Here is a 12,383-nt window from a genome sequence, read left to right as displayed (position 1 = left end):
ATCTGCTGAACAATATTTCCCCGAGGCTGCGTGGTTGCTTGTCTGCACCGCGGTCATGAAGGTATTGCACAGGCTGCACACAAAGCTGCCCGCTTTCAGACACCATGCAAAAAACATAAACTGGTAACGCATCCAAATATGCAGGCGTCACACAACAGAGGCGATTCAGAGGGATCATTGATGCTGAATATTTCCAGCATTTTCCACTTTTCTCATTGTTTAAATAAGTAATTGTGAGTGAGTAACACAGGAAGACAATCATCCCAGTTGTAAAAGTTTATCCCCTGATGAACTGGATATGTCCAGACTCGGAAGGTGGTTGATTCATTCGCAGATCTGTGTTACTCTCCCTTAGGGTAACAGTGGGGTGATAGAAATGGCCTCAGGGCCTCAAGATTAACGAGGAGAAAAATCAGTTTGACTTCCTGCTCCAACCCTCCCCCGGTTCCTTTTAATTTGTTCATGTGATGCGGCCGTGACTGGCTACACCAGTGTTCATTGCCCTTCCACCTTTGGGAATGTTTGGGCGAAGATGATAGCGGATCAACAGAAATTCCCCGTACACCACAATGTCTCTCCTGCAGTCACTTAGCCTCATGGAGACCAGCACAGCTGAAGGAAAGGAGAAGTGAAAATGAGTGAGGTAAATAATCGCAAAATTAGTGGATGGTGCTTTCCCAAGAAACTCCATGAACCCAGTGAGTTATCCAATCTGTGGTGTTGCCCAAAATTCCCCTCCTTTCGTTTCAAACATTTAAAGGTTTTACATCAGCAATCTTGGCACCTAAAGTGTTAACTTGTCCACTCTCGTCTCGTCGGAATTGATAGTGCATCACTGACCGAGACAGATACAAGTATGGAGTGCAGATGTTTATGTTATTGTTTTCAAAACTTTTGAGTGGCTCCGGTGTCTCACCCCACACCTAAAAAAGGAGTGTGTTTCCAGTTTGCTTTGCGTATAACGGACGTGATGAGACTAGCTTTAATCTGTGACCCTCCCCTCCCCCCGCAGGCTCTTTCCGTCAGGAGGAAACATGTCATTGACTTCTCAGAACTTGCAGTACTTGTACTGTCCGCTGACTGGCCGTAAAGTTAGGCGGTTCTGCTGACGTAGGCGGGTGGAGGCCCTTTGAACGGAGTGCAAGCAAGCTCCAGCAAAACAGCCTGCACTTGCCAACTCACATAAGGTTGAAGGTTCCTCCATTACTCTGGCAGTGCTCAGCCTGTGAAGATTACAGGAACATTACCAAAGCTGATCAAAGCAAGCCTCTGGTATTTTAAAAAAGAGATTGCTGCATAAAGTGTACATTCCTTTTTTAAAGTATAAGCTTGTGATTTTGACACGGAGGCTGAGGCTTTACCAAATCGGGCAACAGCAAGTATAACACGAAATATTATTAACAATTGACAAAAACTAAACGAGGAATAATTTGAAGTTTTCCTCAGGATTACATGATGCATCATTCATGAAGAGGTCTCAAAATGGAAGTGGTCTTGGATACCGGAATGGGTGGATACCAAAGATGTGGGGGTTAGGTGGATTGACCATGCTAAATTGCCCCTTAGTGTCCAAAGGTTATGTGGGTGGGGCTACAGGGATAGGGCAGGGAGATTGGGCCGAGGTAAGCTGCTCTTTCAGAGAGTCAGTGCCAACGCAATGGGCCAAGTAGCCTCCTTCTGCACTGTGGGGATTCTATTCCGGAATTCGGAGCTTTTGTCAAGAGTCAAGTGACGCCCACATTTGCCTGACCTGCGAAGTGCCCTCCTTCTGACGCTGTGAACTCTGGCAAGGTCTGTTCTGTCGGGCATCGTTTAGTCTGATTCTGGTGAGACTACTAAGATGGAAAACCGAGAAATCTCAGGGGGATTGTATCACTGAAATTTATTTTTGCCATGATGTCAACAGGGTTTGTGATCTATGTCACAAAAGTCTTGTGTTTATTCCGCAAATACACTGGACGGGATTCTCTCAGCCTAGGGCCGGGCTGGAGAATCCCCGCGACCAGCACGAATCGCGCCATGCAGCCCTGACGCCGACATACGATTCTCCGCAGAGCGGAGAATTGGTGCCATTGACGCTGGCATAGTTGGCCCGGCGCTGGTCGGCGGCCGCTCTACGCGGCCCCCCCCCCTGCTGATTCACGCCCCCCCCCGCTGATTCACGCCCCCCCCCTGCTGATTCACGCCCCCCCTGCTGATTCACGCCCCCCCCTGCTGATTCACGCCCCCCCCCCCCGCTGATTCACGCCCCCCCCCTGCTGATTCACGCCCCCCCCTGCTGATTTACGCCCCCCCCCCGCTGACTCACGGCCCGGGATGGGCCGAGCGGCCGTCGTGAAAAAGCCGAGTCCCACCGGCGCTGTCCACACCTGCTCTCAGCCGGCGGGAACTCGGCGTAGAAGGGTCGGGGGGCGGCCTATGGGGGGGGGGGGGGGGGAAGGGGGGTCCAATCCGAGGTGGGGGGGGGGGGGTCATCTGATGTGACCTGGCCAGCGATCGGGGCCCACCGATCGGCGGGCCAGCCTCTCTGGCTGGGGGCCTCCTTTCTTCCGCGCCGGCCCCGATAGCCCTGCGCCATGTTGCGTCGGGGCCGGTGCATTGAAGGGAGCCACTACGCATGCGGTGATCCCGCGGCGCCCAGTTCACACCAGGATCAGCAGTTGGAGCAGCGTGGGTCGCTCCAGTGCCGTGCTGGCCCCCTGTAGGGGCCGGAATTGCTGATTCTGAGGCCATGTTGACGCCGGCGAGAAACGCGATGGCGTTTCCGACAGTGCCAACACTTAGCCTCAGGATCACAGAATCCCACCCACTGGGCGGAATTCTGCCCCCCCCCCCCCCGGGTGGGAGAATCGCCCGGGCGCCGCGTGTGTCCCGCCACGCCGCCCTGACGCCCGCACGCGATTCTCCGACCCCCCCCAACCCGGCGCGGCGCGAATCACGGCTGGCCGCTGGGAGAATCGCCGCTTGCCATTGGTAATGGGCGAGCGGCAATTCTCCAGCCCAGATGGGCCGAGCGGCCTGCCCAACATGGCAGGTTCCCGCCGGCGCCGTCCACACCTGGTTGCTGCCGGCGGGAACAACGCGGGAACACTGGGGGGGCGGCCTGTGGGGGGTGAGGGGGGTTCCTGCACGGGGGGGGGGGGGGGGGGGGGGGCTCAAAACAGGTCTGGCCCGCGATCGCTGCCCACCGATCGGTGGGCCGGCCTCTTTGAAGGAGGACCTCCTTTCCTCCGCCGCCCCGCAAGATACATCCGACATCTTCTTGCGGGGCGGCCGCGGGGAGGACGGCAACCGCGCTTGCTCGGGTGACGTCATTTACGCGACGCCGCTTTTACGCGGCGCCAAGGCCCGGCGCGCATAAATGACGCGGCACCGCTCCTAGCCCCCCGGGGACGGGAGAATACGGGGCTGGGAATGGCCTCTGACGCCGCAGTGAAACGCTCCGGTTTTCACTCCGGCGTCGGCACTTAGTCTCCCGATGGGAGAATTGCGCCCACTATCTTTTGAGGTTCAAAAAGGATGACATTTGCCTGTCGTAGAATTTACTTCCCTTGTTCAATTTACTTTCCATGTAATGATTTGCATGTGTAAATTTCATATTCGGCAGTTGAATATTGAAAGCTGTCGATTTGCAATGTCCTGAGACCGCACGCCTCAAACTCTTACCCTTGGTGCGGAACTTTATATCACATTGGGGGCGGGGGGGGGGGGGTAAAATGCGGCAAGTTGTTCAAACGTCCATTGGCTTTGACGGGTCAAGAAAATCCCATCGGCGCGAGGGGCTGTACAAATCTGGCCCTTGTCATAGTTACCTCCAGACTCAAATATTTCAACATTGCTCAGCCAGACATTCACTTCACACCATTCATTAACTGGAGCTCATCCGAAACTCACAGCAATTCCCATTTATCCAGCACCCCTATGCTCACAGACCTACAGCAAAAGAAAGACTTACATTTACATAGAACCTTTCCCAACCACCCAGACGTATCAAAGCATTTTGTAGACAATGAAGTGCTTTGTTTCGAATTGCAACTGTTGCAATGTAGGAAACTTGGCAACCAATTTGCGCGCAGCAGGCCCCCCCACAAACAACAATGTGAAATAGGTCACCTGCGTTTTTCAATTGGTGTTGATTCAGAGACAAATATTGGCCAGAGCCTTCAAAGCAATGCCCTGGGATCTTTAATATCTCTCTGAGAGGCGGCACGGTAGCACACTGGTTGACACTGCTGCCTCATAGCACCAGGGACCCGGGTTCATTTCCAGCCTTGTCTATCTGTGTGGAGTTCGCACGTTCTCCCCGTGTCTGTGTGGATTTACTCCGGGTGCTCTGGTTTGCCCCCACAGTCCAAAGATATGCCGGTTAGGTAGATTGGCCATGATAAAAAATGGCCCACAGTGTCCAAAGATGTGCATGTTAGGTGGGTTACAGGAAAAGGGTGGGGGTTTGGGCCAAAGGTGCCCTTTCAGAGGGTCGGTGCAGACTAAGTGGGCTGAATGGCCTCCTTCTGCACTGTAGGGGTTCTATGAGAGGCCACATAGGGCCTTTAGTATCTGATGTAAATCCCTATCAATGTAACCTCCTCCAACCCAATGATTCTCGGAGACATTTGTGCTCCTCCAGACTCAAACCACTCCCATCTAGAAGGACAAGGGCAGCAGGCACATGGGAACACCACCATCTGGAGGTTCCTGTACTTGTAGCAACGCACGGACATGTCAAGCTGTTCAGTGGAAGTTAACCCCAAACATACATTTTCTCAGCTGAAGCCTTGGAATTACTATTTGCAACATAATATACAAACACATGACATATTCATAAGACCATGGTTTTAATGGAGTTCAGAATCCATTAAAAATAAATCAGCAAAGCACCCTTTAAAAACAGTGACAGAGATATGGCAGGCAGTATTCGGATATTCATGTTGTAAACAGTAATTTCAAAACCATAAAGTAACAGTTGGTCTGCATTGATTTATAAGACAGTGATTAAATTAAGTGCTTCTCTATGATTCATACTGCAGGATCCCAAGGTTGACCCTATCCATCTATTTTATATAAGTCATACTTAATGGACATACGGTGTCCCTCAAACAACCCATGCTCCGTTTGAATGAATTGAATTCTTTCAAGACAGGAGGGGATGGGAGAAAATGTAACTCCAGACCTAGGGGTCATAGTTTGAGGATAAGGGGTGAAGCTTTTAGGACTGAGGTGAGGAGATATTTCTTCACCCAGAGAGTGGTGAATCTGTGGAATTCACGACCACAGAAAATAGTTGAGGCCAAAACGTTTTGCGATTTCAAGAAGGAATTAGATTTCGCTCTTGGGGCTAAAGGGATATTGGGGGGGGGGGGGGGTGGTGGTCAGGGTATTGAACTTGAGTTTCAACCATGATCATAATGAATGGCGGACCAGGCTCGAAGGGCTGAATCGCCTCCTCCTGCTCCTATTTTCTATGTCTGATTCTATGTAAAGTTGATGGCACAGGAAATAAGTGGGACGAATTAAAGGCCTTTTGAGAGCAAGGCCAAAGAATGGACAACTTTGTAATTTAAGGAAATGGACAGGGAATGTTAATCAGACCAACAGCGAACAACAGCAGAGAGGCAAGAGCTGCAGATTGTGCACTTGCCTGTTTATTAATTCTCAGACAGGAGGGGCAGAATTTTGCATTCGGTTCAGTGTCTCAGTGTCACAGTGCGGTCCCAAACCCACACCATGTCAGTTTCAGCCTCGATTGACCAGTTAGTGGCCAGAGTGGCCGATTAAGGGCAGTGGGCAGGCTCCCGCCAAAATAGGAGCAGTAGCTGCCAATGTATGTCAGGGAGAGAGACAGAGAGAGACAGACAGAGACAGAGAGAGAGAGAGACAGCGAGAGAAAGAGAGAGAGTGAGAGACAGACAGAGAGAGAGACAGAGAGAGACAGACAGACAGGGACAGCAAGACAGAGAGAGAGACAGAGAGAGAGACAGAGAGAGAGAGAGAGACAGCGAGAGAAAGAGAGAGAGTGAAAGACAGAGAGAGAGAGAGACAGAGACAGAGAGCGAGAGAGAGACAGAGAGACAGGGACAGCGAGAGAGAGAGAGACAGAGAGAGAGTGAGAGACAGACAGAGACAGAGAGAGACAGAGAGACAGAGACAGAGAGAGAGAGAGCCAGCAAGAGAAAGAGAGAGAGTGAGAGACAGACAGAGAGAGAGAGACAGACAGACAGGGACAGCGAGAGAGAGAGAGACAGAGAGAGAGAGATAGACAGCGAGAGAAAGAGAGAGAGTGAAAGACAGAGAGAGAGAGACAGAGACAGAGAGAGAGAGACAGAGAGACAGGGACAGCGAGAGTGACAGAGAGAGAGAGTGAGAGACAGACAGAGACAGAGAGAGACAGAGAGACAGAGAGAGAGAGAGACAGAGACAGCGAGAGAAAGAGTGTGAGAGACAGACAGAGAGAGAGAGACAGACAGGGACAGCGAGAGAGAGAGAGACAGAGAGAGAGAGAGTGAGAGACAGAGAGAGACCAAGAGAGAGAGAGAGAGAGAGACATGATGCACTATCAACTACCACAAAGACGAGAGCAGTGGAATAATCGAGGCTTTATTGAGTAAAGATGTTGTGCCTCCTGTAGCTGGAAGCAGAATGGCTGCAGCACCGGCGAACACACACATTTATACACCGCCTAGTGGGCAGAGCCAGCAGGCAGGGATTTACCCATGTACCTCTAATATACGGGCAGTGCCGTAATACATATAATATACTACTAGTGGTGACTACCACAAGACAGAGACAGAGAGAGAGAGACAGGGAGACAGAGAGAGAGAGAGAGAGAGAGTGAGCGAGAGAAAGAGAGAGAGTGAAAGACAGAGAGAGAGAGAGACAGAGACAGAGACAGAGAGAGACAGACAGAGAGAGTCAGAAAGACAGCGAGAGACAGAGAGACAGGGTGTGGTAGTACCAGGTATTGCGGTACCTGAGAGGCCGACGCCATTGGTTAAGACCCTGGAGTCTACCATTGGCTGTATGATGTAGCTCCGCCCTGAAGGCGGGGTATAAGAGATGGTGCTGTCACAGCAGCCTTCACTTTCTGTACCAAAGCTGCTGGGGTAAAGTTCTAGTGCATTAAAGCCTCAGTTACTGAATACCTTTGTCTCGAGTATATTGATTGCGCATCACAGGGGTCGGAGAATGGCCGTTGGCCGCTGTGAATCCCGCCCCCGCCCCCGCCGAAGTCTCTGGTACCGGAGATTGGGCGGGGGCGGGAATCGGGCCGCGCCGGTTGGCGGGACCCCCCGCTCAATTCTCCGGCCCGAATGGGCTGAAGTCCCGCCCAGAAATTGCCTGTCCCGCCGGCGTAAATCAAAGCTGGTATTTATCGGCGGGACCAGGCGGCGTGGGCGGGCTCCGGGGTCCTGGGGGGGCGCGGGGCGATCTGACCCCGGGGGGTGACCCCACGGTAGCCTGGCCCGCGATCGGGGCCCACCGATCCGCGGGTGGGCCTGTGCCGTGGGGGCACTCTTTCCCTTCCGCCTCCGCCACGGCCTCCACCATGGCGGAAGCGGAAGAGACTCTCCCCACTGCGCATGCGCGGGAAACTGTCGGCGGCCGCTGACGCTCCCGCGCATGCGCAGCATTTCCGCGCCAGCTGGCGGGGCAACAAACGCCATTTCCGCCAGCTGGCAGGGCGGAAATCCCTCCGGCGCGGGCCTAGCTTCTCAATGTTGGGGCTCGGCCCCCAAAGATGCGGAGCATTCCGCACCTTTGGGCTGGCGCGATGCCAGTCTGATTGGCGCCGTTTTTGGCGCCAATCGGCGGACATCGCGCGTTGGGGGAGAATTTCGTCCACAGAGCCAGAGACAGCGAGAGCGAGAGAGAGAGAGAGGTAGCGAGAGAGAGAGAAAAAGAAAGAGAGACAGACAGAGACAGAGGGCGCGATTCTCCAATATGGAGGCCAAGTGTTCGCGCCATCGCGTTGCACGACGGCGCGAACAGGGCCCGGGCGCGACCTATTCTGGCCCCCACTGGAGTGATTCACGCTGCTCCAGCCTCCTTACGCGGCGCCAAATGGGCACCGCGCCAACCCACGCATGCGCAGTTGGGCCGCGCCATCCTGCGCATGCACGGGGAACTTCTTACGCACGCCGGCCTCGACTCAACATGGGGTCGGTGTTCAGGGACCGGCCGCGCCAGGAAGTAGGCCCGGGGGGAGATGCCGGGCCGCCGATCGGTGGACCCCAATCGCGGGCCAGACCCATCGGAGCCCCCCCCCCCCCGGTGAAGCAGCGCCCCCCACAGGCTGTCCCCCGAGTGTTCCTGCATCGTTCCCGCTGGCAGCGAGCAGGGGTGAACGGCGCCGGTGGGACTCTGTCGTGTCGGAGCGGCTGCTCAGCCCATCCAGGCCGGAGAATCGGCGGCCCCGCCGATTCCAGCGGCCCGCGGCCGGATCCGCGCCAAACACGCCAGCGCAAATGGCGCTGATTACCCCGCACCTCGGGGAATTGCGCCCAGAGAGAGGGGGAGAGAGTCAGAGAGAGAAACAGCGAAAGAGAGAGAGACAGACAGTGAGAGAGACAGAGAGAGAGAGAGAGAAAGAGAGAGAGAGATTGAGACAGAGAGACAGACAGTGAGAGAGAGACAAAGAGAGAGACAGAGAGAGACAGTTAGAGAGTGAGACAAACAGTGAGAAGAGAGACAAAGAGAGAGACACAGAGAGAGACAGACAGTGAGAGAGACAGAGAGAGAGAGAGAGAAAGAGAGAGAGAGATTGAGACAGAGAGACAGACAGTGAGAGAGACAAAGAGAGAGACAGAGAGAGACAGTTAGAGAGTGAGACACACAGAGAGAGATAGAAAGAGAGGGAGAGATTGAGACAGAGAAACAGACAGTGAGAGAGAGGCAAAGAGAGAGACAGTTGGAGAGTGAGAAAGAGAGAGACATACAGTGAGAGAGAGACAAAGAGAGAGACACAGAGAGAGACAGACTGAGAGAGACAGAGAGAGAGAGAGAGAAAGAGAGAGAGAGAGAGAGGAAGCCCCCAACTTGAAGCATCCCAGCAATTAGTCTTGAAAATAATAAGTTGTTGTAGCTGCCTGGCCACCAGTGTGAGAAGGAATCATTCCAAAAGCGTGCAGCTGCCATCCGAACGTAGAGGTAGGGACTGGGCCTCAACTTCTTCCTGGAGTGTCGGTCCCCCCCGGTCTGCCAGGACAGGCATCCCCCAGGCAGCTACCTGGCTGCTGTTGCTGCAGAGGGTGGGGTGGGGCAGGGGGTGCGGCTGGTGCCAGTCAGCCTCTGCTCCCTGGCCTGAATTGGTCTGATAATTCAGACTAGCTATCCATCACATGTTGGTGGTGACCTCTTCCCTGATGCAGCCTTCCCCAAAGTTGATCGGGCAGGAAGGTGCTGGCAAACTGGGTCACTGGCCAGCAGCACACAATTACCCGCCTCACCTACTCTGCTCCCATTCCCAGCTGTCCAGGTAAATGCTGCCTGAGGTTGTTACTCTGAGGAGGAATTGAGATTAACTGATAGAGTCCACACCAGGTCTAGAAACACCCTGAGAAACCTCAGCATAAAAAACCCACCCAGTGGGTAGAAACGGGCAGGCTCTTCCTTTGCCAGCACTTTGAGGGAATGCCGGGGCAAAGATTCCTGGGCTCTGTACGCAATTGAGTCAGGGATACCCTCAACTGGGAAATTCATCAAGGACTTTCTGGGATGTGATCAGAGATGAAGAACTCCAGTTATATCAAGGCCGGAGAATCTGGGATTGTACTTCTTAAAGCAGAGAAGATTAAGAGGAGAGTCAGTGCAGGCACTTAAAATCTTGAAGGGTTTTTGATAGAATAATTAAGTGGGAATTGTTTTCTTTGACAGGGGAGTTAGTAACCACAGGACAGAGCTTTCCGGCGAATTGGCGAAACAGCAAAGAATGTATGGAGAAACCGTCAACATTTTCGTAGTCACAAAGGAGTCAGAAAGGAGAGTCGAAACAAAATGGTTTATTAATAAAAGTAAAGTATTTACAAGTAACATTCCCATTGCCACTCAGGACTCCACTGCAGCTGGACTCCTACCTGGGCTGGCTTTTAAGGTCCTATGTTAACGATCCCACTGATTGATCTCTGCCCCTCAGCGGGAGTGGGGGGGGGGGGGGGGGGGGGGGGGTGGTGGTGGTGGGGGGGGGGGGGGCTCGTATCCCGCGGAGTTCGCGGGGAGATTAGTCAGATCATCCCCGTGGATCTCGTGGGGTTACATCAAATATCCAGTTGACGGTAATTTGAAGCCTTACTGTCCCTGGCAGAACATTCCGGAATGGTCAGCACCAATCAGCACAGACTATCAGCCAAGAGCCCGGCAGAGTAAACAGACCATTGGTCGGCAGCCAAGTCCATCCAGCTGAGTCACCATCGATGCCAGCACATCCTTTAAAAAGTTAACGGTGAAGTCCATCTCAAAGGTGAGGGTCCCAGTAACTGTCCAGGTCCAAAAATTATAAAAGTCAAAACAAAAGATAACAGAGGGAATAAACAAGGGACAAACTGGGATTAACAGGAGGATCCTTACAAAGTTGTTCTGATCTGGAATTCACTGCCTGAAAGGATCATTGAAGCAGAAACAATCCTAACTTTCAAAAAGGAATTAAAGAAATACTTGAAAGGGGCAACATTTGTAGGAAAGAATGAACAGAAGAGTGGAGCTACCTGTCTCTAAAAAACCAGCAAGGACAGAATGGGCCAAATGGCCTCCTTGTATGCTTTATTGTTCTATGGATTTATGATAGCTAGGCTCAATGGTATCTTCATCTGCAGGGAGCAGACGCACAACCTAGTCTGTATCTAATGAAGGACCCGGCCTGGTACAATGTGGGGACACTAATCGATTCCAGTGGAATTAATTACTGTTGCTAATTCATCCCTGCTGGCGAAGGCATGGAAAAGAAATACCCTCAGCTTTTACTCCAAACTGATCTGGACCGCTGGCTCGCCCTCAGCGCGACAGGGTGCAGCTACCGTCAGTACCATTGCCTTCTTGAGCGCCAGGGGGCCCTGTTGAGTCCTGTTAAGTGCAAGTGCATGTTCCTATTGTTGAAATGGACTGTCCCTGGACAGTCAGAGGTCTTGATTTTAACAGGGACGACCAATCAATGGCCAGAGTGTGGTTCCTCAGTCCAATTAAAAGTGGGAGGTGGGTAGCACAGGGGTTAGCACTGTTGTTTCACAGCGCCAGGGTCCCAGGTTCGATTCCTGGTTTGGGTCACTGTCTGTGCGAAGTCTGCATGTTCTCCCCGTGTCTGCGCGGGTTTCCTCCGGGTGCTCCGGCTTCCTTCCACAAGCTCCGAAAGACGTGCTCGTTAGGCGAATTGGACATTCTGAATTCCTCCCTCCGTGTACCCGAACAGGTGCCGGAGTGTGGCGACGAGGGGCTTTCCACAGTAACTTCATTGCAGTGTTAATGTAAACCTACTTGTGACACTAGTAAAGATTATTATTATTCTCTTCGATTATTATTATTCTCTCAAAGCAAATCAGAGGCTTTCAAGTTTGAAAGCGGCAGCGTACTAGAGGTTAAGTAAGAGAAAGGGCAGATCAAGATGGAGGCATTTACCCTCTCAACTTTTTCAACTTAAATTGGAAACAAAACCTTGCAGTCAGGCATTACGGTGGGGCAAGGAGTGGGGTGGGGGGGGGGGGGGGGGGAGAGGACTCCTCTACAGGGCTGCCTGAGCCTGCCTGGAGCATAGATCCCCAGCCTGCCACTGGGAGATTACTTCCAGAGATTTCCACGGGGCACTATTTATGTGGTCTGAACAGCCAATTGTACAGTTCATGGCTGCTAGCAGGGCTTTGTGCTTGGGTTTGGAGGGGCAGAAATACAGTCAGAAGGGCCCAAGGCCTTCGCATTACGTGGCAGTGCATAGGGGGTAATCGCCTTAAAAATTGGCCTCTGCAATTTACTTCGGGGCTCACCAGCAACCCCAGAGACACTTTGCAGCAAACGTGGAACAGGTTAATGAGCAGCTTTACAATAGCAGCTAATACCTGCTTAGCGTTATCTATCTGCACATGCTATTGTTAGGTAATCACACCATGACATGTTCCTTAAAGTAGGCCTTTTACTTCTGCGTCACTTTCTTCCTATCCGTCTATTTGCCACTTGACTTTGCTGTTGTTTTCCTCTACTCTTTCATCCCTCTCTTCTCCCCGTAAAATCATCTCATTTTTTAAAACCATTCTTTCAGTGGTTTCAAAATGTGAACATTTCCAATTTGATTTTGTTACTTTTCTCCCCTGCTGCTGAACTGAAGATTTCCACGTCTTGCTGAGCGAAAGGTCATTTTCTATATGTTATATTATGGAGCTGTGCAGATCTGATACTAGTTTCAATGT

Source organism: Scyliorhinus torazame, chromosome 17 (genome assembly GCF_047496885.1).
Source record: "Scyliorhinus torazame isolate Kashiwa2021f chromosome 17, sScyTor2.1, whole genome shotgun sequence".
Classification (NCBI taxonomy): Eukaryota; Metazoa; Chordata; class Chondrichthyes; order Carcharhiniformes; family Scyliorhinidae; genus Scyliorhinus; species Scyliorhinus torazame.
Note: the sequence above shows the minus strand (reverse complement) of the source record.